Source organism: Triturus cristatus, chromosome 5_1 (genome assembly GCF_964204655.1).
Source record: "Triturus cristatus chromosome 5_1, aTriCri1.1, whole genome shotgun sequence".
Classification (NCBI taxonomy): Eukaryota; Metazoa; Chordata; class Amphibia; order Caudata; family Salamandridae; genus Triturus; species Triturus cristatus.
The window spans coordinates 135,816,599-135,844,093 of record NC_140587.1 but is presented as its reverse complement, the minus strand read 5'-3'; the positions used below and the strand labels follow the sequence as shown (position 1 = coordinate 135,844,093).

The 27,495-nt window shown below is 47.6% G+C and overlaps 1 protein-coding gene across 9 annotated transcripts in view; it reads right to left on the bottom strand.

Annotated features, from left to right (window-relative positions):
* Positions 1 to 15,315: 15,315 nt before the first annotated feature.
* The window catches only part of PLEC (plectin), a 404,008-nt gene continuing 391,828 nt past the window's right edge, over positions 15,316 to 27,495 (bottom strand). For all 9 annotated transcript variants that reach the window (XM_085604582.1, XM_085604583.1, XM_085604587.1 and 6 more), the window contains one exon: positions 15,316 to 17,528. The gene's annotated coding sequence lies outside the window, so the exon portion shown is untranslated. The remainder of the gene's footprint in view (positions 17,529 to 27,495) is intronic.

Here is a 27,495-nt window from a genome sequence, read left to right as displayed (position 1 = left end):
CACAAAAGAGGTGAGCCCCCGCACATTCCATGTTAACATTCTAATTATGTCAGTCATGCCATCCCATGTCTATTAGACTCAGTGTTCCCGTCCAGGCTCCCCCAACCTCCCACGTCAATGGCTGCTGCACAAAACAAGTCTGAAATGTAACTTCCCATAATTGCAATCCCAATCACCCTGGGTAAACATCCAATTATTAACTAGTGTCTGCCCATTCATCACAACTAACCCTCCCAGATAGCACAGCTATGCAAAAGAAATGTTGGAGTGCGTTGGGTACCCTTAATGGACGTCGGTCCTAATTATATCACTAAGGGGGCATGTCGGACAGGTGACTCTCCCTGTATTGGAGAATCGTCCACCAGTACGCCTCTATGTGTTTTAAGGGCCCAATCTATTTACCAACAACTATGCGTGCACTCACAGTGTAGTATACAGTTAAACTACTCCAAAAAAAGGGGAACCAACATACAAGCAAAAGCAGAGCAGTTACTAAGAAAAAACAATGACAGTCCCATAAGGACGAAAAAAAGGGGGGGGGGGGGGAGAGAAGTGTATTGCGGCAGCCCATGTCTGTGCCCCCGTATAGGTGGCCACCCCCTCCATCTACCCCATGACAGTATAGAATCCGGACAGCATCCCATTGACTCCACTGCTGTAGAGCGGTACTGTAGGCGCCCTCTCCCTGCTCCCCGCCCGACTTACGTCCTCAGCAGCCATCTCCGATCACCTACAGTGTTCTCCCCGGACCATAAGAGCTGTCATTGCCTACCATACCCTATATATGTGAACTGCCGCTTACATGCCTCAAAGAGAACTGTCCCAGTGCACTTCATATTTCAGGAGTGTTTGCCTGCAGGCTACTCAGCTCGTCCTGTAGCTCCGAGTCGACACTAGAGGACGTCGCAGACATGAGTCTCTACCAGTGCCCTGTCCTCAGCTCTACCCTGCTGTTGCATTTCCAGAGAGATGGTGCCATCCGTCCTCACCACCACTCTCACTCGACCGTGTCCTTCGACTGCACCTACCTGTTATACGTGGTCTCGCGCTCATTTCAGCCTGTCCTCTGGTTAAATCGTGCCTGTTCAATTGATGTATCCTGTTGAGGTCTCCGTTTTAGATCTTCAGCCAGTGCCATGCTTCTTCAGGTGTCATAAAGAAGTAGGTGCGACCATCGTGGATCACTTTCAAGTAAGCTGGATACAGTCACATATATTGCAACCCCCTGGCTGCTGGTTTTTGCTTAACTCCTCGAAATGACTGACGCTGTAGTTGCACAGCTCTAGTGTAGTCTGGAAAGATGTGTATGATGGAGTTGTCAAATCGTGGGTCTCCTTGCTTCCGAACCATCTGAAGTATTTCATCTCGATCCCAGTAATTCAGGTATTTGGCGTTTACTGTCCCCGGAGGGGAACCAGACTGCGGCGGTGGATCCAATGCTCTGTGCGCTCTCTCTACTGCAAAAAAGTTAGATAACTAATAGACTGTGACCTTTTTTGTGTCATCTGAGGGTATTAGGGTGGACTGGCACCCTAGCCAGCTACTACACTCCCACAGCTAGCCCAGTGGCTTCTGGACTAGTTGGCCTCCAATAACTGTGCCTAGACAGCAGGCAACTGTATCCAGACCCCAGGCACCCCCAGAGCGATGTCCTCCCATGGAAGGGTGGGCATTTTGTTGCTTTGGGTAGTGGGGCAGTTGGTGTATCAACTGCTGAACCCTAACACTGTAATTCAAGTATTGGTACCATTGCTCTAACTTTGAAGAATAACCCTGTGCAATGTGTTCTGTTTAATGCAACATTAAATGTGTTTTTACAGTGCTAAGTGTCTAGGTGCTATATTGCTGTTTTGGGTCAGAACTACTGTGGCCTAGAGTGTTTCAGAGACTTCTGGTTTTCACTTAGTATCTTAGTTTTAGGTGTGCTATACTTTTCTTGTGTGAGTATTAACCCCTTCAGTGCCCATGACGAGCTGGACTCGTCATGGGCCGCGGTGGCGCTGTGCCCATGACGAGTCCAGCTCGTCATAGACCCCGCCCGCTAATGCAACGGCCGGCACTGGGCGGGGAAAGGGGCGGGCACTGAAGGGGTTAAAGTACTTTTCTTTTATAAAGTAAAGCACTGACAAGACACTGATCTTATTAGCTGGTATTATGGAGTGAATTGTAGTCTGACTGTCTAACCCCCCCCCTCACCTCCTTGAGTAAGCCTTGGACTGCTCTATCTCACTGCCCAGTGAGAGTCAAGTGCTGTAGACGAGTACCTTATTATTCAGTTTGGGGTCTGGCCCCCAGGATACCAGTGATGAACCACTCCAATTGATGCAACTGGAGCCCCGTTTCCCCTCACTGCCTGGTGCCCCAGGAAGCCAGTTGTCACAATGTGGTAGGCCTACGGGCTTCTCTGAGTATGTCCATGCACTCTTGCGGCAGACCAAGTTGACCAAACTCTAGGACCTCAAGAGCCAAATTGTTTGGTTGAGTGCCTGAGGTCAGGATATCAGACCTTGCTGTGGTCTTGAGTGAGAAGATCAAACCTGTTGGGGAGCTTCTGGTGAGGGGTAATGGACATCCATTGAGCCACCAGGATGGGGTTATGGAATGTTTGCCTCAGCTTCATGACCATGTAGGAGAGGAGGAAAAGCACAGGCAGAGATCCCTGACCAGTTCACCCACAGAGCACTGTCCATGGACTGAGGATGTGGAATTCTGGTGGTAACGTTTTGGCATTTTGCCTTTTCCGCTGTGGCGAAAAAGTCTATGTATGGGTTGCCACACCTGCAAAAGTAAAGGAGCAGCACTTGTTGGTGTAGTTCCCATTTGGGGACCAGTTGCTGCGTCCTGCTGAGCAGGTCTGCCAAGTCTTTGTCCACACCCAGAAGGTACACGTTAAATATGATGGATAGCCAAGCACCAATTTTTTGTGTGAGAGCCGACAGGTGAAGGGAGTGTGTGCCTCCTTGCTTCTGCAGATAAAACATGGTGGTCATGGCTGTGTGCCCCTGACTATCTTGCCTGGAATCTGAAGGAGAAAGGGGTTGAGGGCTTATGAATGGCTCACACCTCCAAGTGCTTGATATGGCGATCCTGCTGATGAGGTGGCCACAGACCCTGGACTGTCATGTCATTGAGGTGTGCCCCCCAGCCAGCTAGAGATGGGTCAGTGGTGATAGTCACCTATGGAACTGGGTGTTTCTTTCTGTTCCACCACTGCAATACAAGATCCTCCATCTGACCCTCCACTTCTTAAAGTGGCTGGAGAGGCACTCCTGAAGCAGGTGCTTATGATGCCTGGCTTGGGGCACTATAGTAATGTATGAAGTCATCATCCCTAGTAATGGCATTATGGTGCAGACTGAGAGCATCCGGGTGGCTGAAAAGGGGCAGAAGCTGTTGGACGCCTGCAGTCTTGAGGGCTGGGAAAAGCGTTACTCAAAACTGGGTTGAGGACTGCCACTAGCGAGGGTGTACTTAAAGTGTTTATAAGTGGGATTTTGTGACATTGACTGTGAAACCTTGGCTGTGTGAAAGGCAGACTATACTCAGGGTGTGAGCTAGGCATTCGTGTCTGCTTGCAGTCTTGATCAGCCAGTCATCTATGTAGGGAAAGACATGCATTTCTCTGTTCATGAGGTGAGCAGCTACCACTGCTCAGCACGTGGTGAAGACCCTCGGGCTGTGGTGACGCCACAGGACAGCACTTTCAACTGGAAGTGTTGACCACTTAACATGAAGCAGAAGTAGCGCGGATGAGTTGGTTGAATTGAGATATGAAAGTAGGTGTCTTTCAGGTCGACGCTGCCCATGAAGTCACCTTGCTGAAGGAAAGGGATGATATCCTGTAGAGTGACAATGTGGAAGTGTTCTGACAGGATGTATCTGTGGAGAGAACAGGTGTTGCGGATTGGTCGGAGGGATCCGTCTTTCTTAGCAATGAGAAAGTATAGGGAGTACACGCTTTTGCACTGATGCTGCTGGGACACTGGCTTTATGGATCCTTTGGACACTTGAACTTCCTTGTGTAGGCTGCGTAAGGTGTTCTGGGCGGAGGAAGTGGGTGCGAGGGGAAATGTTTGTTGGGGTGGCTCCAAGCAGCAGCCGTGCTGGATGATGGAGAAGACCAATTTCTGTGAGGTGACCTTCTCCCAACGGGGAGGAATTCCCTGAAGCCTCCCGTGACAGGTGTGTAATCCGGGAAGATGAGAGGCAAGTCAGTTGTTGTTTGTAGGGTTCCTTACTGGGGGTGCTTCTGCCTTTGTAAATATTCCCTCTAAAGGAGCTTTGTGTGAAACTCATGCCACCTGTTGATGCCTCTGGTAGGACTGGTTAGGTTCTAGGGAAGTGCCTGTCGAACCCCTCTTGACTGTTGCCTTTGAAAAGAGCTACCCCTGGAAGGGTCCTGCAAGGTGCCCAGCGACTTGGCGATATCAGTGGTGTTCTTGATTTTTTCAAGAATGTGTGGTACGAAGAGGAACGGGAAGTTGATTAGGTGCTGTTGCAGTGTCAGCTTGAACCCAGACATATAGAGCCAAGAGTGGTGCCACAAGATGGCCGAGGTGTTGTCTCCCCCAGTGTTGTATCAGCCGCACCTGAATCTGTGTTGGAAATGGCCTTGCCTTCCCCAGTTCCTCCTCGCTTTTGAGATACTGGTCTAGGAGGCGCTGCAAGAGTCCCTCCTCCCCTCCCAGTGTGCTCTGTCATACCTAGAAAGGAGACCTACTGAGTTGGTGATGCACTAGTGCATGGCCACACCGACCGCTACTCTTTCATCAGTCAGCTTGCTCACCTTGTCAGGAGGTGGAGCATCACGATGGCCTGGGCTGCTGTCCTTTTTCTAGCAGTGGTAACCAGTAAGGAGTCAGGTTGGACAAGACGCCTGATATAGAGCGGGCTAGAAGGGGCAGGTTTGTACTTCTTCTCGATGCATGGCATAACCAAACAAGATTTGACCGGCTCTTTAAAGATCTCAGGGGCACATTTAATTGTCCGCTTGAGCAGTGGCACTGGACAGAACACTTTGTCTTGGGGAGCTTCTCAACTAGGAAGTCTTCCTCTTCAGTGGTCAGGTACATCTCTACCTTATGGTAGGCAGCAGCGTGTTGGATAATGCTGTGGTGCGCCGTAGTATCATCTGGCAGGGATGCGCTGACATGGACATGTTCTAAGTTAGGGTCTGTCTGAGGGATCACGCCGTGGTCCTCCCAGGGATCTCCTGAAGCACCAGGGTAGACTGGGGCAAAATACTGAGCTGGAGAATGATAGCTTGGACTAGTGGTGTCTAAGTAAGACTTCAGGGACCTCTGAGGAGAATGCATAGGAGGTGATGGTGTTATATACCTTATAGGTACCCTAATATAGGCGCAGGTAACATTGCACCCTTTCACCTATATTCTTCCCTACATTACGCACATAACGGTTTACAGGGACTGACATTTTACCTAGATACGGCCCTGTAATCAATATGCGGGCTTTCCCTAGTTTGAATCTCATATATTATGCATGAGGATTCTTGGAAGCACAGCAGGACTCCCATCTCCTGTATAATATCTATGTAAAGTTCATGTCCGACGACATCCTTAGGCCGGCACAGTAACATAGCAGGATAGGATCCCTGGGGAGACTTATGGGTATATATACATCACATAGTTCTAAGAAACAGGAGACTGAGACTTCCCGGCAGACACACTGACCAGAGATGCTGAGGTTCATGGATGCAGACACTCTAGCTTGCAGTGGTCTAACATCCTTTACGGGGTGTCCAACGCGATACCAGGACGGGGTCCCACAGTGCCTCACTTCAGGTAATGGGGTTGACTAAATCCTAGAGGGATTCTTGGCTTAACACCTACACACATGCTAGGTACACTTAGGTACATCTAGTTAGGGAGGCATCGTAGGAGTTCGCACCTTTTTATGATCATGTGTTTTATATACTTGTATGTATTCATGATTACTGCAAGATGGTAGAGCTATACCATCCATTTACTTTCTTAGTGCTTCTAATCATTTATCTCTGCTACTGTCTAACGGTTGTTGCAGCTCATTTATTCTACACTAGAATAACAACTGTTCAATAAATTCTTATTGAAAACGCCTAGCCTGTTTATTCTGTGTATCTCTCTGAGACAAACTAAGTACGCACGAGTGACTGAGCAAAAAGTAGTATATTGTTTACACGATTCTGAGGGATCAGGGTTGTCATGTTCGATGGTTGCCAAAAACGTTTCTCTCCCCGGTAAGAGGAGATTCTAGTGGCACTGTGAGCTAGCTGATACAGAAGGCCAACATACCCGGTGGGTGTGTACAGAGTCAGTCTGGCACTAATCCTGCAGTGTATGCAGTCCGAACTCGCAGATCCTGTATAGTTTTTATAGGAACTACATGACAATGGAGGCGGTGGCGGTGTATGAGGAGGTTAAGGTGGAGGAGGAGCAGGAGCTGGAAAAAGAGGAGGAGATGGAACAGAAGGTTTGTCTTGGCCTCTTGCGGGGGCAAGAGGGGCACAGGAGGAGGGGGAACAGAAGGTTTGTCCTTTGGCCTGCTGGAGGGCAAGTGTGTCTGCTTGTTGGACTTCCTCGATGGCAAGAGTGCGCTTCTTGGGTAAAGACTTAAACGAGGCCAAATCTTCCCCGTGCATGGGTGGATGACTATCCTCCTCTGTCTCTCATCCAGCTTACTGCTGAAACCTCTCAAGTATGAGGCATTCCTCGAGGGCTGAGAGTTTCGGTGCCAAGGGTGGATGCTGCTTCGGGTATGATGGCGTCTTCGACAGCTCACCGCCAACGGGTTTGCTCAAGGCCTATCCAGGATCGAGGCTTTGGCTCTGTTCCTCGGCTCTGAGGCTTTGGCTTGGTGTCAACAGACACTTGGAGGTGGTGGCGAGGGCGTACTCACATGTGGGGTGGTCTTCACGTGTGTTCTGGACACATCTGAGGTGGGTGGAGCGTCCCCTGGAGTCTCTTCTTCCTGTTCCAGGCATTCTTCCTTGGCTGACTCCAAGATGTCGGAGCTGATGTACTCCGGTCTGGGCTGGTGTGCCATGAACTCTGGCAACTCGCCCAATGTTTCTGTTTCTTCTTCAGCAACCGGGGGGGTCTGCGACGCCGAAGATGTCGGGTGTCTCTGAAGATGACTGGACCATCATACTGTAAGCCCACCATCTGTCTCGGTGCTGGCGTAGGGTCTTCTTGCTGTGAAATGCTGAGTAACAGTCACTGCGGCTCTCGTCATGTTCCCGTGAGAGGCATAAGTTGCAGATGTGGAGGCTGGCCCTGGGATATTTAGAGTAGCACTAGGAGCCTCATTTGGAAGGTGTCTGTTCCATTATCTCGGGAGCGCCTTAATTCTCTGAAGGGTAACACAGAGGCCCAGAGGCCCCTGAGGATTAAGAGGCCCAATTGATCGTTGTCAATGGGATCGAGTGATGGAACAAGCACCACTAGTCGGAAACTTGAAGAACCTTCTCACAGAAGGATGGAAGACGAGCGTACTCTACGCCGTAATGGGAACCAGCGAACTTAGCGAGACTGGGAGCATGCTGGATCACATCTGAACCGGATGGTAGAGTAATGAATATGCTACTTACCAGTATGCATCTGTTCTTGGCATGTAGGGCTGCTGACATTCATATCTGTGCATAGATCGCCGCCTAGTGTTGGGTCCGGATGTTTGCACGTTGTTGTCCTGGAAGAGTCTTTGAAGTATCCTTGGATAGGTGACTCCTCCCCTGGACTACAGTGCGCATGGGCATCCTCTCCATCCTCAGATTGTTTTTCGCCATTGTGGCAGTGATGGAGTAGATACAGAAAGTGATGACCATGCTTGCAGTAATTCTGAGAGCTGCAGCTGCGACAGGCGCCGGGGAGGAGGCAGGGCGATATGAATGTCAGCAGCCCTACATGCCAAGAACAGATGCATACTGGTAAGTAGCATATTCAGTTCGAGGCATGTGGGCTGCTGAATTCATATCTGTGCATAGAATAAATAGCAGTGCCCTCTATTGGCGGCGGCTACCCGTGCCAGCTGCAGCGGTCTGAAAAAGTGTTTTGAGAACAGCCTGTCCTACAGCTGCCTGCTGTTTTGACTGCACATCTACGCAATAGTGTTTTGTAAATGTGTGTGTAGTGGACCATGTGGCTGCTCTGCATATATCATGCAGGGGAATATTTCCTAGGAAGGCCATAGAAGCCCCCAACTTACGTGTTGAGTGGGCTCGTGGTGGAATAGTTAATGTGCGTTTTGCCTTTTGATAACAGATTTGAATACACTTAACTATCCATCTGGCTATCCCTGCTTTGGAGATGGCGTTACCTTTGTGGTGTGGAGCAAAGGCAACGAACAGTTGTTTTGTCTTCCTGAAGGGTTTAGTCCTGTCGATGTAGTACATGAGGGCCCTCCGTACATCTAGTGTATGTAGTGCCCTTTCTGCAACAGTTTGTGGGTTTTGGAAGAAAACGGGCAGTTCAATAGTCTGATTCATGTGGAACTGCGATATTACTTTGGGCATGAATTTGGGGTTGGTACGTAGTACGACCCTGTTGGCGTGAACCTGTATAAATGGCTCTTGAACGGTTAGTGCCTGGAGTTCACTAACTCTTCTTAAAGAAGTGATCGCTACTAGGAAAGCTACTTTCCAGGTAAGGAATTGAATCTCGCATGAGTGTAGAGGTTCAAAGGGTGGACCCATCAGGCGTGTGAGGACCAAGTTGAGGTTCCACATAGGAGCCGGTGGGTGGCTAGGTGGAATGACTCGTTTGAGTCCTTCCAAGAATGCTTTGATGGCAGGCACTCTGAATAGAGAGAGGTGCTGCCTGGTTTGCAGATAGGCTGATATTGCGGTCAAATGGACACGTATAGAGGTGTACGCCAGATTGCATCGGTATAGGTGTAAAAGGTAACAGATGATGTTTTGGATGGATGTGTCCAGCGGGTTAATGTCATTATTACCGCAATAAATGACGAACCTTTTCCATTTGGCTGCATAGCAAGCTCTGGTAGTGGGTCTCCTGGCCTCCTTGATGATGTCCATACAGTCAGGTGGCAGGTTGAGATAGCCAAACTCTAGGACTTCAGGAGCCAGATCGCCAGGTTCAGCTGTTGCGGATCTGGGTGCTGAATCTCTCCATGGTTCTGCGTCAAATGCGCGGGTTTGATCCGCAGCCTTTGATGCGGCACCACGGAAAGTTCGAGGAAGGTGGTGTACCACGGCTGGCGTGCCCACGTGGGAGCAACTAGGACGAGTGTCAGGGAGTGTTGACGGAGCTTGCGAGCCACCAGCGGTATCAACGGCGCTGGGGGAAAAGCGTACGCAAATCTGCCGGACCAGTTCATCCATATCGCATTGCCCTGCGATTGCGGATGTGGGAATCTGGCGGCGAAGCTTTGGCATTTTGCGTTTTCGCTTGTCGCGAATAGGTCTATCTCTGGATGACCCCACTGCTGGAAGTACGGTTGGAGTACTGATGGGTGTAACTCCCACTCGTGCATCTGGTGGCTGTGTCTGCTGAGCAGATCCGCCATCTGGTTGTCCTTGCCAGGGAGGTGTTCCGCCATGAGGAACATGTTCCTCTGAATGGCCCACTTCCACATGCTCTGAGCCAGATGAGACAACTGTGGAGAGTGTGTTCCTCCCTGTTTCTGTATGTAGTACATTGCGGTCATGTTGTCCGTCCGGATCAACACGACCTTGTTGCATAGATGTACTTTGAATGCCTTCATGGCTAGGAAGATTGCCATCAGTTCCAGAAGGTTGATGTGCATCTTCTTTTGTTGTGATGTCCATAGTCCCTGCACTGTGTAGTGGAGTACATGAGCTCCCCATCCCTGGAGAGACGCGTCCGCTGTCAGTACTATCTGTGGGACAGGCTCTTGGAATGGTCGGCCCTTGCAAAGGTTTTGTGGATTCCACCAATGCAGAGAGTTGTATGCCCGACCGCTCACCAACACTAGGTCTTTCAACTGTCCTTGAGCCTGATTCCACTGACGTGCTAGGCACTCCTGAAGCGGGCGCATATGTAACCTCGCGTGTGGGACTATGAAGATGCAGGAGGCCATCATGCCTATCAACTGCATAAGCACTCGCGCTGGAAGTGAGTGATTGGGTTTGAACTTGGAGATTAGCAGTTGTATGCTGTTGATCCTCACTAAATTTGGCTGAGCTGTGGCCGCCAGAGTGTCTATAGTCGCACCTAGGTACTGTTGTACGTGTGCGGGCTGGAGATGGGACTTTGGGTAATTTAGTGAGAATCCCAGACTGTGAAGAAGGTGAATGGTGCGGGACATGTGGCTTGCACATTGCTGGGCTGACCTCGCTTGAACGAGCCAGTCGTCTAGGTAGGGGTAGACGTGTATATGCTGCCTCCGTAGATGTGCTGCCACTGTAGCTAGGCACTTCGTGAAAACCCTGGGCGCTGTTGTCACGCCGAAGGGAAGGACTTTGAACTGATAGTGCTGCCCTTGAACAGTGAACCTGAGGTATTTTTTGTGTGAGGGGTGGATGGGTATGTGAAAGTACGCATCCTTGAGGTCCAGTGTGGCTAGGAAGTCTCCCTGCTTGAGAAGCGGAAGGACTTGCTGTAGAGTGAGCATGTGAAAGTGCTCTGAAAGAATGTACTGGTTCAGGGGTCTCAGGTCTAATATAGGTCTGAGCGACCCGTCCTTTTTTGGAATTAAGAAGTAGAGGGAGTACACCCCCGTACCCTGCTCGTGGATGGGTACGACCTCTATAGCGCCTTTTAGGAGCATACTTTGCACCTCTTGCTGTAAGAGCGTTAAGTGCTCTGAGGACATAGGACGGTTTCTTGGTGGGATGGTGGGTGGAGTGGAGGTTAACTCTAGACAGTAACCGTATTTTACAATATCTTTGACCCACCTGTCCGTGGTGATGGAGTTCCACGTGGACAGGAACCTTTGTAGCCTTCCCCCGACAGGTGTTATGTGGTCGGGAGGAAGGGAGAGGGCGTCACTGCTTGTTCTTGGGGGAGGACCTGGTGTTGCCGTAGCCACGTCCTCTGCCCTTTGTACTGGAGCCACGATATCCACCTCGGGTGTTTTTATCGTAGGTGGTCTGTGTATTGCCTTTGTTATACGTTTGTTGTGACCCCTGTCCTCTACCCGCTCCCTTGTTTCCGGGGCGACGAAAGGAGCCGCTCCGAAAGGACTGGGTTTGGAGGGCGCCCATGGACTTTGCAGTGTCCGTGTCCTTTTTTATCTTCTCGAGGGTGGTGTCCACCTCCGGCCCGAATAAGTAGTCTGGGTTGACGGGCTGGTTGAGTATATTGTTTTGTACTACGATCTTGGAAAGGATTGGTTTGTTGCTATGACCACATATTTTGTCTCTGCAGGCAGGGTTCTTGGGTGGTCAAGACATGTATGTCATTCATTCTATGCAAAGATGAAGTGTGAGTAATAAGGTCATTTTGAGTGTGAGGTATTTGAGCTCTGCTTCACCCATCTTTTCGAAAGAATGTTTCATGTGCTGTGAAATTACGAGGTTAAGGCTTCGTATGGCAGGAGGAACTGCTCTTGGTAGACAAACTAGGTTTGACCCTATTCTGAATTTTTTTTTCATGGATGTCGTGAAAAACATCGTACCAGAAGAACCTCACATATATGCGACTATGACTATGAGATGAACTTCTATAGAAGCATAAGAGAGTTTGGAATCGAGTGTTTAATAACCATATGATCTGTTAATTTATTTAGCAAGTTTTCTTTTGTGCAGCAGTGAATACATTTGGTCCATTTAGCTGCACAGCATTTGCTTGTGGTAGGCAGTCGTGTCTCCATTAACACCTCCAAACACCTGTCCGGAAGGCCAAGGTGCTCAAACATTAGGCCTTCAGGAGCTAAGCTGAGACGGACTGGTTTTGGGTGGCTTATCCTCCCCTCCCTGCAAGGCTCGAAAGATGTTGGAAACTGGTATTTTTAGCAGTCTGTTAACTGCCATTTCCAGTAGATGTTCATGTCTGGCAAGCTACTGAAGAGCTGTCAGAATCATTGTCCTGTTTTATCTGCTTTCATGTGATGATTACTACTGCTATTATTGGGGTGTGGGTAAAGGCTTAGGCAAATGCTCCTGACCAGTTTGTCAGCAGTGCATTCCTCCACTATTGGTACTGCTACTATGTGGATGTGAATTCTTAGCATTTTCTATTTGCATAAGCTGCAGTACATCAATTTGTGACGTTCCTTACATCTGGAAGATTGTGGTTCCCTTCTCTTCGTTTAGTTCTCATTCATGGGAGGGATTCCTTCTTGTCTGCTTAATCTGGCAATGCTTTGCTTTCCTGTCTGGTGTATTGTTGCAATGAGAATTTTCTTTTAAATTGCCCATATCCAGATGTCCTATGCTACCTTAGACAAGGCAGAGCATCTTGTGCCCCCTTGCTTGTTTAGGTAAAACTTTATGGTAGTGCTGTCTGTGTGAATCTGCACTACCTTCCTCTTAAATTCCTTGTGGAGTGCCATAAATGTGTTTGATTGCCTCATGCAATGTCCACTGTCCCCTGATCTTTAGACCCACTATGTAGGATTTATCCAGGATGGTGATGGTCCCTATGGGGAATGGTTGCTTGAAATGTCTGCTCTGTGTTGTATTTTTTAAACTCCACCACTGTAACCCTTTGTGTAGTTTTCATGTGACAACCACTAGATCCTCCGAATGCTCTGTAACCATTGGCCATTACTGTACAGGTCTCCTATGTAGCCTGGTAAAGTGTATAAGGGGATTGGATGATACAGTCATGCCCAGTGTTTTCATTACAGTATTCAATACACAAATCGTGACTTCTGGCAAAGGTAAAATTGCTTCATCTGTGCCACGCCTCTCTTCTGGACAGCCAAGGCTTTTCATCTAACTCTGCCCTTACAATGATCTTGTTCTTCGTAGGGTGAGATGAGGACTTCACAGTGTTCTTTAAGACCACATGTCTGCTGTTGTGGCATTGTTTGAACAAACGTCTCTTTACCAGCCGGTATCTCTTTATGCGTACACATGTATTATTGTCTTTCGCAAGTAATCTTTACCAGCCAGTATCTAGGTATGGGTACACATATATTATTGTCTTTCGCAAGTTTGCTGTCACCATAGTAATACCCTTTGTGAATACCTGGGTGCTGACTTTAACCCAAAGGATAAAACTTTGAATTGCTAATGAGAAATTTCTACCACAAAGTATTTTCCTTGGTTCATGCTCATATAAATATGGAAGTAGGCATCCTTGAGATTTATAGCCGCCTTGCAGTCTCCCCTTTGTAACAGTTTGCACACCTCCTGCAGTGTAGTAATTTTGCACTTTTATGTCTTGATAAATTTGTTGAGGATCCTGAAGTCAGATATTGCCCTTAATGTCTGGGCTTAGGAAGTAAACGGAGTAAACCCGCTGATTATGTTCTTCTGTGAGGCCCTAATGGAGTGTCTCTCTTGTGCAGTGTGATGCCACCCTTGGGTGGCTCCCTAATTTTCTCCACCCTGACTGACCTGATTTTGTTTTTAGAAGGTGGGCTTCCCTTCGACCTGGGTGGTAGTCGTGCCTCACCTGAAGGAGACCCTATTGATTTAGCAATGTCATATTTTTTGTAAGGATTCGTCCTCTATTTGTCCAAATAAGCTGTGCTCTACAAAGAGCATGTTGATCACAGTTGTCTGCACTTCTGGTTTCAAGCCTGATAATCTAATCTGGGCCTTAATGTGGTGCCGGTGCGTAGCTGCCTACGAGCTTATTTGCTGTGTCTGCTGCATCCAGTGAGGACTTTAGACATGTGATGGTTATTGTCTTTCCCTTTTTGGATGACTGTCTTTCATGCTGTTTCTGAACTACTTTGGCAGATGTTACATGAAATCCTCGATCTTGTCCCATTGCTGGTGACTTTGTTCGAATTACAGCGCACCATTGGATTGCTGCTGCTTTACCCATTTGTTGGCCTCCTGCCTCCACTGGTTTTTTCTCCCTCTCTAGCTGCAGGCCTGTATTTGACAGTGCATTAGCACTCTTCCTAGACCTCGGGATGATCAAGGATTCCACTGTTTCATTGGTGTTTATATGTGTTGTGTCTTTACCAGAAAGTTTGTATTTTTTCACAGCCCTTGGGGTGACTGTCTAAGAAGAAGCCATTTCTTTAAAGGCTTCTTTTCTTATTCTTTGATACTAGGAAGCATGGGCAAAGACTGGTTCCTTTTTGGGGATGGAAAAAGTGTTTTTAGCGAAAAGCAGCCCTATGCATTTTCTTCTGCTGGATCCCATACATATCTGTTGCTCTTTTCACTACTGCGTTATACAATGGCAGATCATCTGGTGAGGAGGATCTAACCAATGCGATTTTAGTCTCTCCTTCAGAGAGTCACCCTCCACTTCCTGCCACCCAGAGCTCGACTGGACTGGAAGAAGGCAGGGCTTACGGTATTTCAGAGCCATTACACTAGTAATGCTTTTTCTCTTCGTGTAACAGACCCAGGTTTCTGTTTTGCTTGGGTCATTACATAGTGTGCCCAAAATTGTTACTCTTTCACATTCTAGATTCTCAGGAGCAAGAACTTGCAGGCTTTATACCCCCTGGCTTATGGTCCTTGTGAAGGCGCATATTACAACCCTTATAGGCTTCCCTCTGTGACAATTTATTTGGACAAAATCTAAAAGGAGTTTTTTCCATCACTTAGGCTTACTGGATTCAAAAGCGACCAAGGGATAGTTACACTCTGTCCCCACTCTAACCCTTTTGGTTGAAACCCAGCAGAAAGACCAGTCCCTTTTTTGTGGCATATTTCTTCTCTTCTGAACATTTTTTTGATTAGTCAGGGGCCTTCCATTCCTGTCTATCTGTCTTTCTATGTGCTCTAACCAATTCTCTCAATGACTGTCTACCCAAACCATGCATCACTGCTTCTGAACCTAACAGAGTTAAAAAAAAGACTCTGAAGGTGGCAACCATTTACTGTGCCATTGTGGGCTTATGTTACACGCCACTTGGAAGTGTCATGGCAGCTTGTCTGATCGATGCCCAAGAGAAAAATAAAGCCCGTTTCTGGACCGACCCTATCACCAAATGGCTGAGTAATGACCAACAGGTCAATCCAGACGAGACTCACGCAACTAAACTGACCCAGTCTTCTCAAAAAAGCAGAGCTGTAGCCCACATGGCTTATGTATTGTCAGTGATAAAGTACTGAAGGTGCTTAGTACCAAATAAAGTCATCCACACACTACACCCAATATCTCTTCAGCCAGTGGTTTCTGGATTCAAAGAAGATAGTTGGATATGCACATTTTCACTAAGAAGTCCCCAAGTAGGACCTCATAAAAAAGGAAGAAGCAGAGATCATAATTTCTGTATTTAATACAATATCCTTTACTTTCCTATTTGAGAGGCCACAGCTCCATACTGCTTGTTTACAAACACTTCAAGTTATTTACAATTATTTTCATTTATTTACTTAGTGTTTTCCCCCATTGACACCCGCCCAATCCCTCCCCGCCACAAAAAAGAAGGTATTATACACTTTTGTAATTAAGGCCGTACCAGGATCTCTCAGTCCTATAGTCCGGCCAATATGCCACGGCTGTCCGGAAAATGCTCAAAAGACTGCCAGCAAGAAGAGTGGTTACAATGGCTGGCTTATCGTACAACTTGAGGAACTGGAGAGAAGCAGTTACTGACAGTTTGGCATGCAAAATAAAACAGTGCAGTTATGGTTGTAAATAATACAAATAATAATAATAATCATAACAACATACCAACATGAGCTGACACATGATGTGACAGAGTTGCACTGAGCGCATAGGACACAAAGGTTTCGCAGGGATATGCTGCTGGTCAGGAAAGAAACGACTCCCAATGTAGGACAGACTGTGAGAAGGATATTTGTTTGTGCGGGTGATGCTAAATAGCAGAACGCTGAAACAGCCATTTAGGAACTGAATGTATCAAAATAATAACACAGGCATTTTGTTTCCTACGTCTCTAATATTTACATCCACGGTATAGCATCCTCTGTAGCTCGCTGGCTCTGATGCCTGTGCATCGAGGTCAGGAAATAGGGAAGGGGAGGAGTTCTGCAGCATTGTGACCAGACACGGGTGAGAGCTGAAAGGTTTTGCTACATCACATTCAGGGTGGGGGTGTCTGAGTCGGAATGACAGGCAAAGTAGCCAGGTGCATCACGGTCAAAGCATGAAAGAGGGGTAAGAAGCTCCTGTACTCTATGAAAAAGCAGGTTATGAGTGGCCAGCCTGCACTGTGTATCATTGCCAGGAAGAGGTTTACGGGAGATGGCACGCAGACAACGAGGCAAGTAAGGGGAGAAGGTGGTAGATAGGTCAGCCTGCGCATTAAGGAGGCTGACTAGTACAATGGCTAAACTGGCCTTTATGTCCTAAACCCCTGACCTTCACTGGAAAGCCATGCCAGTAACAGCAAAGGATTAAGGAACCGCAGCTGCCAGGTGCTGCATTCAGCACAAACCATGGGTGTCTCTGGGCTGGCCAATGGAGACAGGCTTGGTCCTTGCTCAGCATACTTGCAATACCAGACCAGCCCTCTTCCGATTACAGTTGGCGCTCATCACAATGGCAGGCCTCGGGAAAGGGATGAAAATCTCATTTTTCAGTCGACCTAAAACTTTGCCACCGACATCTTAATGCCATGGGCATCAACAAACAGGGAAAGACACATTTTCCTTTATAAGTTCTTTTACAAAGGAATTTTATTTTACTCCTAAAATCGTTAAAAATACAATTAAAATGTAAACAATGTGTCTGGGGCTAAACTCTTTTCCGGTCTGTTAAATGCCGATGGGTTAAAGATAATGCTGGAGACTTAGCTACTTTGGCATGATATGCCCGTCGTTCATTATTGCTGCAATCTCGCTATAACATTATCTCCTAAGGCTGCATAACATTATTGGACAGGTAGTTCATGTCCCCTGTTGACTGTTTATGATTGACCATGCCGAAGGCATCCACAAGTGCACCAGATTCCAGATGAAATCCCTGAGATATGTTGAGTTGCAATTTAACTGCATTGAAAGCACCAAAAATAACACCTTGTACCCTCCCGACCCCCGTACTGCTGAGAGAATCTTCTAAGATCTTGTCCTTTTCTGACCTTCACTCAGTCACCATCATTACATCTATAAATTCATCAGCCCCTGCCCACTACCCCATCAGCCCAGATCTTCTTTATGTCTATCTTTGTCTTTTTGTAGAATTCAAGCATTGTGTCTTTGAGTACAGCCATCAATGTTGTAGATCAGATGAACAAAGAATCTCAAGGAGGAACCTCAGCACCGTGCTATGTGTTGAACCCACTAGTGTGATGCACCAGTCTTGCAGAAGCACAGCTCTCCAGAATCCCAGGACAGGGCAGATGTGTAGGGGCAAAGTTGGTTTACAGGTGTCTGGAGAGATGTACAGGATGCCTCCTAGCAGACTCCTCAGTGTTGAATCACAGCCCCATCCCTTTTCAGTACTGTGGTGCAGACTCCTCGCCAGCAGGCAGGAGCAGCTCGGGTTCACACTGGATATCCATCAACACTAAAACAAAGATGGAAAAATGAAAATGAAATGATGCCATTTAGTTGAATCAAATAAAAGACGGCACATGAGATGAAAAAAATAAAATTGGAATGATTACACCTTCACAAAGCAAGGCAAGATCCCCAACAACACATAACCATATGCTAAGCAAGATCATAAAAACCTCAGATTCTTTAACCCCTTGCATGCCCGCCCCTTTCCCCGCCCAGTGCCGCGCTTTGTATTAGCGGGCGGAGTTCATGACGAGCTGGACTCGTCATGGGCACAGCGCCACCGCAGCCCATGATGAGTCCAGCTCGTCATGGGCACTGAAGGGGTTAAACAAAAGTTGACCAACATCTTACCATTCCCAAAATGCAGGTCTAGTCCAGCAACAGTCATTCACTGAAGCAAGACCCACACCAGAAGGCAACCTTTAACTGAAACGGGCCCTCAGCAATAACTCAATATTCACTGAACCAAGGCAAACACACTAATAACTGAATAGACCCACATCAACTAAAGAAAATTGACTGAAGTGAGACACAGAATAGCAAAAAGCCAGCCACTAATGTTAGACCAATGCCACCAACAAACTATTTATTGAAACAATGCCCAAACCAGCAACAAATCAATTACTTAAGCAGGGCCCAATCAAAAGCGAGGCCGACTTAACACGCAAATCACTAATATATAGATCAACAGAACTCATTTCACTAAAGCATGGTCTATACTATTAGTCCATCATTCACTTAGGTAGAGCCCCATCTCTACTCATCATTCACTAAAACAAGGCTTTTCAAAAACATGTGATTATTCACTAATGCAGCATCTCACCGTTCGCTTAAGCAAGCCCATATTATTGACAAAGCATAAGCAACACAAACTCTCCACCAATTAATACTTGTGAATTAACAAATGACTATAACTGTCACATATGCAAGGTCTTCATAAACGACTCATCGTTCAAGAAGCCAGCATCAGTAAAAAGTCCTTTCAGTACTGAAAGACCTCAGAAATAGTCTGCTGTGTAGGAAGAATGATTACAACAGTAACCATCCATTCACTAATTAAGATCCACACCAGAAACCTACTTTTCGCTAAAACAAAGACTAGAGTGGAGACCCTAGTAATAAATGAACCGGATAGCTCTGGAATCTAATCTGGGGTCTCGGAGAGGATGAGAGGTAGAAAGCATAGGATGCGCCCTCCCTAGTACACAAATCTCCACAAAAGGTATCCTACACATTTAATTGATCCTCATGCAGATCATGGAGGATCCTAAATGTATAGAAAGGAAAGCTATACTCTTAATCAGGACATCACACTGTGTTGTTAGGTAGACCCTCACACACCCTATTGGTGTCATGCTTCATCATCGGGTCCCATCCTGGTCCCTAAAAACCAGGACGTGCTTGACAATTTTCCAGGGTGCACTGTGAATAATTTCCCGGGGTGGTAGTTTAAAAATACCTTGGAACTCTAAGGCATTCCTTTTGTTCCTGGTATGAATAAAATTAAAAATAGGGGGGTGTCTATGGAGGTAATGGTCTTACACCCTATCTGTAAGCATCAACATGTTTCAGCCCTACATCAAAGAGGCCTGCAGGTCCAGGGCTTTCATCAGGATTTTAAAACTGTTCCTAGGAATGCGATCTTTGTCTGTCAGCCATACCTAACTAATTTTGTCAGGACAATACACAACATGCAACAAATATTTGGCATGCTTAGTGCCCTTGTGTTTTGATCAGGTTGTTGTCTTTTGGATTCCCTATATATGTAACACTAGGGTACATGGGAGGAGTGTAGGACATGCCCCTATAGTCACACATTTGTCAAGGGTAATATGTCTCCTATTCACCTACTTGGTCCGTGTATTCACAGTGGGGAGGTGTTGTGTATTGTCCTGACAAAATCTGTTAAGTTTGAATGACAAAGACTGAATTTCAGGGCATGGCTTCTTAGTACTCCATGACGTAGGACTGAAACATGTCGACGCTTGCAGATAGGGTGTAGGACCATTACCCACCATATACACCCCCCTATTTCTAATTTTAATCATACATGTAACACTGCAAATATAAGGGATACCTTAGTGTTCAGAGGTATTTTTAATCTAAGACCATGGCAGGAAAAAGTATCCAAAGTGCTACATGGAATATGGTCGATCCCATCTTGGTTTTTAGGGACCAGAATGACACCAATAGGGTGTGTGAGGGCCTACCAAATAACACACTGTGATGTCCTGATTACGGGTATAGTTCCACTCTATATACATTGGAGATCCTCAATGATCTGCAGGAGGATCAGTTAAACGTGTAGGATACCTTTTGTGGAGACTCAGAGTGGAGACCCACCATTCACAAAAACAGGGGTCATATCAACAGCCCACCATTCTGTAAAGCACGTTCCACACCAACAACATTCAGTCCATTTCCAAGGCACAGAAACATCACACACCATCTTCTTAAATTTAAGTTAAGCAATGATTAAAACAACAGCTACATAATCAGCACACGTACACATAGCAAAAATAGCCTCAATATTTTGCACTGTATCTTCCAGCCTTGCTGGCAGCCTCCACCCTACATTATTCAAGCAGCAAATGTAAGTCCACTAAATCCACTGTTTTATTGGCAAAGGTTACTCCAACACTCACACAGCAAATGCATCTTCACCATTGCACCATTCTTTTGAAACTCCACACCACATTAATTCACATTGCAAAGGCTTCATCATCATACCCACCATTCAGAAAGTTAGAACCACGGCACCAAGTCAGAAAACACATACACTCAGGCTTTTCTGAAAGCCTGAATATATATTTTTATCAGGTAAAATGAAACAAATTTTGGGACAAGCACTTTATGCTAAAATTAATCTCGAATTTGAATCTGGCTCAGTTGTGTAAGTGTTGTACAAATCCTTGCAGTAATACCAATATACCACTGCAGGTGTTTCTATTAGACACAGGCCATCTTCAGAGGCCCATTGGTGCATTCCTTCAGTGATAGACATTATGATCTGCCATGCTGTGCATGGGTTTAATATATCTATCTCATGACATTAGACTGATCGTGATTTAAGTGCAGACAAACTTATTACCACACGGAAGGACAGGTGCTTAATGTTGATGTCCTTTTTAGGTAGAGCCTAGCAGCAGCCCGCATGCGCTGCTCGCTCTGCGAGGCATGCAGTAGTCGAGTATGCTGTGGAAGCCCCGCCTTCTCTCCGCCCATAATTTTGATTGGCTGGTGTCATTGTCCTTGGTAAATGCTGGCTTCCGATTGATAATGAGGCTTGTTAGTCTCTCCTTGTTACCGCCCTCTCGCCATTTGTTATCTCCCTTGAAGACTGGATCTTTTACTTGTGGCGTTACACGGTCTCCTTCATAAGTCGGTAAGCACTATTTTTTATTTGCAACGTGATCCGTTTTCACTTTAGCGGACGCGCTTGTTTATTTAATTAATTTGCCGTGCGGGACGATAGGGAGCGTTTCTACTCACTAATCTAACAAGCATTTGCAAGACAATAGGTCTCGCATTTACCCGAGTTTGAGCTATTGACATTGCAAAAACCAATGCCTTTTATTTTTGTTTTCATTTTTAAAACATAAATAAAAGGTATTGTCATTTACAATGCCAAAGCTTAAACTTGCGTAAATGCGATACCTATTGCATTGCAAATGTTTGTCCTGGTGGATGCTGGGACCTGTTCTCTTTATTGGGAATGTGAGAATGCTTGACTGGTGCTGCTGACCTGTCACCCTCCTGAGAATACAGAATGCCATGCAGCATTTTGCTTGGAGTGAGGGATGGCAGAGGCTACTTCATGTGGTAGATAGAGCACCTGTTTTATCACAGATAGAGAAAAGAGATGAGATCTCACCATGTTGGTTTAATCTGCTGTAGGAAATTCAGCTATTGATATATGGGCGAGGTTGCGTTTGTAACCAGCATATTTCACTACGTAGGCAATACTATGGGGAGTTGCACTCTGTCTGCACCATATCAAACACGACAGGTTATCAGTGCAGGGGTGTAACAAACCCTCTAATATTTGGAGACACCTGTGCAAAGTCTCCTATCCTCCCTGTAATCAACAGACTTCACAGCCTGTAATCGATGTTGTTAGAAGGAACCTTGTTCACAGTTTATACCACCTCCCAGCACTAAGAATCCATGCACTCACTGTCAATTACATCAGTCTTTGCTATAGGGAATACATGTTACAGTTCATGACTCACCATTGTAAAGAACTCCAGAATGTTTTGGACGGGTTTAAAAGCCAGAAGCTAATGTATTGTGAATGCACATTCTGATGGATACATCTGCCAGTGGATTCCTCACCTAATGAATATCCCCTGCGCCAGCAACATTCGGAAACTTTTGTAGCAGTCCGCGCCGATGAGGTCGAAGACGACGTCAGAGAGACACGGCTCCGCTCGCGACTCCGCTGATGTCACCGGCTCCATAAGAAGACCTCGTCGGCGTGAGTTCCCTTTTTCCCCGCCGTCGACGCCAACGGATTTCGGGACTCTCTCTGTAGCTGTGCTTGTTACTTTGTTTTCTGCTGGTTTCTCTCTCTCTTCTTCAGCTGAAATGTCGACGAAGAAGTCTGGTTTTAAACCTTGTCGAGAGTGTGGAAAGCACATGTCGATAACGGATCCGCATGAAGACTGCGTGTGGTGCCTGTCATCGGACCATGATGTGGAAGGATGTTCTTGCTGTTGCAAGATGAGCTCCAAGGCTCGTAAGGAGAGGGAAGCAAAATTGTTCATTGCCAAGATGAAGAAGGAAAAAAGAGGCCGGAGAAGATCGAGGTCGGCGTCGAAGTCGACTTCGGGGCATGCTTCTAAGTCCAAGAAGCACAAGAAAAAGAAGAGGCATTCATCTCGACATCACTCAGAAAGGGATACGGCATCGCCCTCCCGACGCCGTAAGGACTTTGTATCTCCTTCGCCTGTTCCTGATTCTCCTATTGGCCTGTCGTCACCTGTGGCTTCACCGGAGCATTCTCCGGCCCTGGCTCCATCTCAGACGCCGGCTCCATCTCTGGCTTCGTCTCCGGTTCAGATTGAGGAGCTTCCAGCTCCGGGTGAGCCTTCGGCTCCGCTGATTCCACCGTCGGCGCCGGTCAGCCCAAGTCCGGTGATGCCTGAGCAATATCCTGTGTTTCCAGGCCCAGGTCAGGACCCTATGCATTATCTTAATGCTATGTATGGAGTCTTCTCCACAGCCATGTACCCCTCTGGTGCACCTTCGGGTCCTATGGGTCCTATGGCCTTCAGTTTGGGAGTTCCCCAAGCTTATCCTCAGGCTCCCTTCAAGCCATTTTTTCCAGCGATGCCGTCTTGGCATCTACCGGCGCCGAGGACATCGACGCCGCTCCCTTCTTCACCGGCGCCGACTCGCCCTCGTTAGACGCCGTCTGTCCCTTTGGATCTACGATCGACGCCGGCTCCGGCGCCGTCGGAATCGGTCACGGCGCTGCCGACTCCTGTTGTGAGGATCAGGTCTAGGAGGGAGGCCAAAGGTTGCTGGATGAACAGAGGTACCTGATGGAGGAAGTAGAGGAAGGTGAGCTGATGAAGTCGAACGATGTGTTTGATGGTTTAAAGGAGGCTAGTGGCCTGGATTTATCGTTTGAATGGGAGATTACTCCTCCTTCTGATGCTCCTTCAAAGGATGTGGCTCCATACCACGTTGTTATTAAGGTGGCGGCTGAACTTTTAGATCTGCAGTTGCCTTCTGCAGAGTTCAAGCCTAACATCCTAATGGAGGTTCTGCACTCTTTCTACTGCATCGGAGCCTTTACTCCCTTTTAATGACGCCATTATAGAACCAGAAATGGAGGTGTGGCATAAGCCCTTCTCTGCTCCTGCAGTTTCAAAAGTTATTGCTAGGAGGTATAGGGGAGCTCCAGGGGACCCAGACTTTTTAACATCTCACCCATCTCCGGAGAGTCTGGTGGTTCAGGCTGCCTGTTCCAGAAAATCAACAGGTTCTTTTCCCCAAGTCCCGAGTGACAGGGAGGCGAAGAAATTGGATCAGTCGGCCAAGAAGGTCTTCTCTTCTGCCAGCATGGCCCTTAAATCGACGAATGCCACCTGTCTTTTGGGCCGATATATCCATGCTCTTATGGACTCAGCAAAGCAGCTAGCCCCAAAGCTGTCAGAAGAGGATAGGATGAGTTTCAGTGAGGTCCTTTCGGATACCCAAGCGGCAGCAGGTCAGGTGATCCAAAGTGGCTTGGATACAGCTGCCTCGGTTGCAAGAGTCATGGGATCTTCTGTTGCCACCAGGAGGAGTGTGTGGCTTAAATCTTCAGAATTCTCCCCTGATGTCCAGTCAACACTCTTGGACTTGCCTTTTGATGGCTCCGGACTTTTTGGCAAGAAAACGGATGATGCGCTTGAAAGATTTAAAGAGAGTAAGGCCACGGCTAAATCTTTGGGCCTTCAAACTCAGCCAAGGGGTTCGTTCAAGAGATACAGGGGCTTCGGAAGGTCAACCTTTCGTTCTTACAGACAGCCCCAGCAGCAACAGCAGCAAAACACTCTGTATAAGAGCTACAGAGGCAGAGTCAGAGGTCGCACTCGAGGTCGTCAGCTCTCCTCCTCCTCCTCTTCCTCCTCCTCAGCCCCTCCCACCACTGCAAAGCAGCCCTAGATCCACCATTCTGGATCATGTTGGTCCTGTGGGGGGCAGGCTTACCCATTTTCTACAAGATTGGGAATCGGTTACTAAAGACCTTTGGGTTCTAGATCTTGTAGAAAATGGGTACGCCCTTCCCTTTCGGGAATTCCCTCCAAATTACCCTCCTTGTCAAGGGGCTTGCTCAGAGGACCACCTTCTTCTCCTGCAGGAGGAAGTTCCTGACGTTACTGAAAAAAGGTGCGATAGAGGTGGTTCCAGAGCAGGAAGGGGTCAGGGATGCTACTCCCGGTATTTCCTGATTCCGAAATAGGACGGCAGATTGTGTCCAATATTGGACCTCAGGATCTTGAATCTTTTTCTGAAGCAAGAGAAGTTCAAGATGCTCACCCTTGCGCAGGTTCTTCAAGCGCTGCATCAAGAGAACTGGATGGTGTCGATCGACTTGCAGGATGCGTATTTCCACATCCCCATCCTGAAATCGCACAGGAAGTATCTCTTTGCGGTTCTTCCGTTTGGTCTTACTACTGCACCTCAAGTCTTCACCAAGGTGATGGCATTGGTGGCAGCCCATCTCAGGAGGTCGGGGATTCCAGTTTTCCCCTATCTGGACGACTGGCTGATCAAAGCGGAGTCGCCAGAGAAGGGGCTTCATCATCTGCAGTTTACAACTCAGCTGTTGTACAAATTGGGTTTCTCGATAAACGTGCCCAAACCTCACCTGGTGCCCTCTCAGAGCAACCTGTTCATAGGGGCAGTACTGGACACTACTGTGTGTCGAGCATTCCCACCTCCACAAAGGATTCTCGACATACAGGAAATGATTCCCTTGTTTTACAATGGAGAGGTCGTTCCAGTCCTGAAGGTCCTTCGCCTGCTCGGTCTGTTTGCTTCCTGCATTCTGTTGGTCAGCCATGCACGCTGGCACATGAGGGCGCTCCAGTGGTGCCTCCGCAGGCAGTGGTATCAGCACAAAGGAGATCTCAGGAAGTCTGTGAGGATCTCCAGAGAAGCTGCGACGGATCTGTCTTGGTGGAGCATGGAGAGCAATCTGTCTCAAGGAAAGCCCTTCCATCTACCTCCATTGGTGGCCACAGTAATAACGGATGCTTCCACTTTAGGGTGGGGTGCTCATCTGGGGGATCTGGAGATCAAGGGTCTTTGGTCTCCAGAGGAAATGTTGCTTCACATCAACCTTCTGGAATTGCGGGCGATATGTTTGGCCCTCAAAGCCTTCCTCCCTTCCCTTCGCGGTCAGTCGGTTCAAGTCCTGACGGACAACACTACCGTGATGTGGTATGTCAACAAGCAGGGAGGAGTGGGGTCTCATTGTCTTTGCAGAGAGGCTCTGTGTCTCTGGTCCTGGGCTCAGGATCATCAGATTTGTCTGATGGCAAATCATCTGGCCGGGGTTCTGCACGTACGTGCAGACAGTCTCAGTCGGCAGTTCACCGCCGACCACGAGTGGAGGCTTCATCCAGAGGTGGTTCGTCACGTCTTTCGGATGTGGGGAACTCCTCGGGTGGACCTTTTTGCCACTCACGAGAACGCTCATTGCCCATCATTCTGCAGTCTCCAGTATCCGATGCAGGGAGCTTTGGGGGACGCGTTTCAGTTGAGATGGGACTCGCATCTCCTTTACGCGTTTCCTCCCATACCCTTGATTCCTCGGGTTCTGAGGAAGATTCGCCAAGACCGGGCCTAAGTCATATTGATTTTCCCGGATTGGCCAAGAAGGGTGTGGTATACAGATCTTCTCCACCTCTCCTCGTGCCCTCCGCTCCGTCTCCCTCTGAGGGCAGACCTCCTCTCGCAGTCGGAAGGGCAGGTTCTACACCCCCACCTCCAGAGCTTACACCTTCATGCCTGGAGATTTACGGGGCAACCTGAATTCTTTTTCTCTCCCGCCAGATGTTGTAGATGTAATTTTGTCTGCCATACGTTATTCCACCAAATCTATCTATTCCTATAGCTGGTTTAAATTTGTGCTCTGGTGTGGGGAGAAGTCAATTGATCCTTTGAAGGCTCGTTTATCTGACATTCTTCAGTTTGCCCTTTCTCTTGCTCAGCAAGGTTTTGCTGTATCCACTGTAAAGGGATATCTTTCAGCCTTGTCGGCATTCCTTTGTTTGCCGGATCAACCATCATTGTTTAAATCTCCTATTGTTTTACGGTTTCTGAAAGGCCTTACAAACAAGTTTCCTCCTACTCCTTTTATCTTGCCTCAATGGGACTTAAATCTTGTCTTAACTTATCTGATGGGTTCTCCCTTCGAGCCCTTACACAAGTGTCCCTTGAGACTGTTGTCTTTCAAGACGGTTTTTCTCATTGCGATCACCTCGGCAAGGAGGGTAAGTGAGCTTCAAGCTCTGAGTTCAAAACCCCCGTTCTTGACCATTCATGCTGACAGAATGGTACTCCGGACCAGGGCTGCTTTTCTGCCTAACGTGGTAACTCCCTTCCATCTGGGGCAGTCCATTACCCTCCCTACCTTCTATCCTCCCCCTCACCCTTCCAAGGAGGAGGAGAGACTTCACCGCTTGGACCCTAAGAGGGCGGTGAGCTTCTAACTTGACAGGACAAAAAACTTTCGAGTTGACGATCAGCTCTTAGTGGGCTTTGTTGGCTGCAGGAAAGGCAGAACGGTGCACAAGTGCACCCTTTCCAGATGGATTGTCTTGTGCATCAAGATGTGCTACTCTTTGGCCAGTAAGGAACCTCCAGAGGGTTTAAGGGCTCATTCTACTAGAGCCAAGTCTTCCACTTCTGCTTTGTCTAGAGGTGTTCCTGTGGAGGACATTTGTAGGGCGGCAACTTGGGCCTCCCTTCACACTTTCGCAAAGCATTACTGCTTGGATTCCGAGGTGAGGAGGGACGGACATTTTGCTGGTTCCGTCCTTCAGGACTTTCTGGTATAAAAGGGTGGACATCCTCCTCCGGGAGTGGGACTGCTGTGGGAATCTTTTCACAAGGTGAGGAATCCACTGGCAGATGTATCCATCAGAAGAACAAGTTACTTACCTTCGGTACCGCTTTTTCTGGTGGATACAGTATCTGCCTGTGGATTCCTCACTGACCCACCCGCCTCCCCGTTGTCCACCCTTGTATACCTATAATTTTAATGATGGTGTTTCAAAATGTATTTGTTGCTGTCAAAGGCATTGTGTTGCTTCTTTTGCCTTCCTTTTTATTCTCCACACTGTGTTTGTTGATTTGTATATTATGTACTGTGTATATATTGCTGTCAGTCCATCCGTGTGCCTCGAAGGCACGGAAAAAAGGGCGGAACTGACGTCATCACGCCGACGAGGTCTTCTTATGGAGCCGGT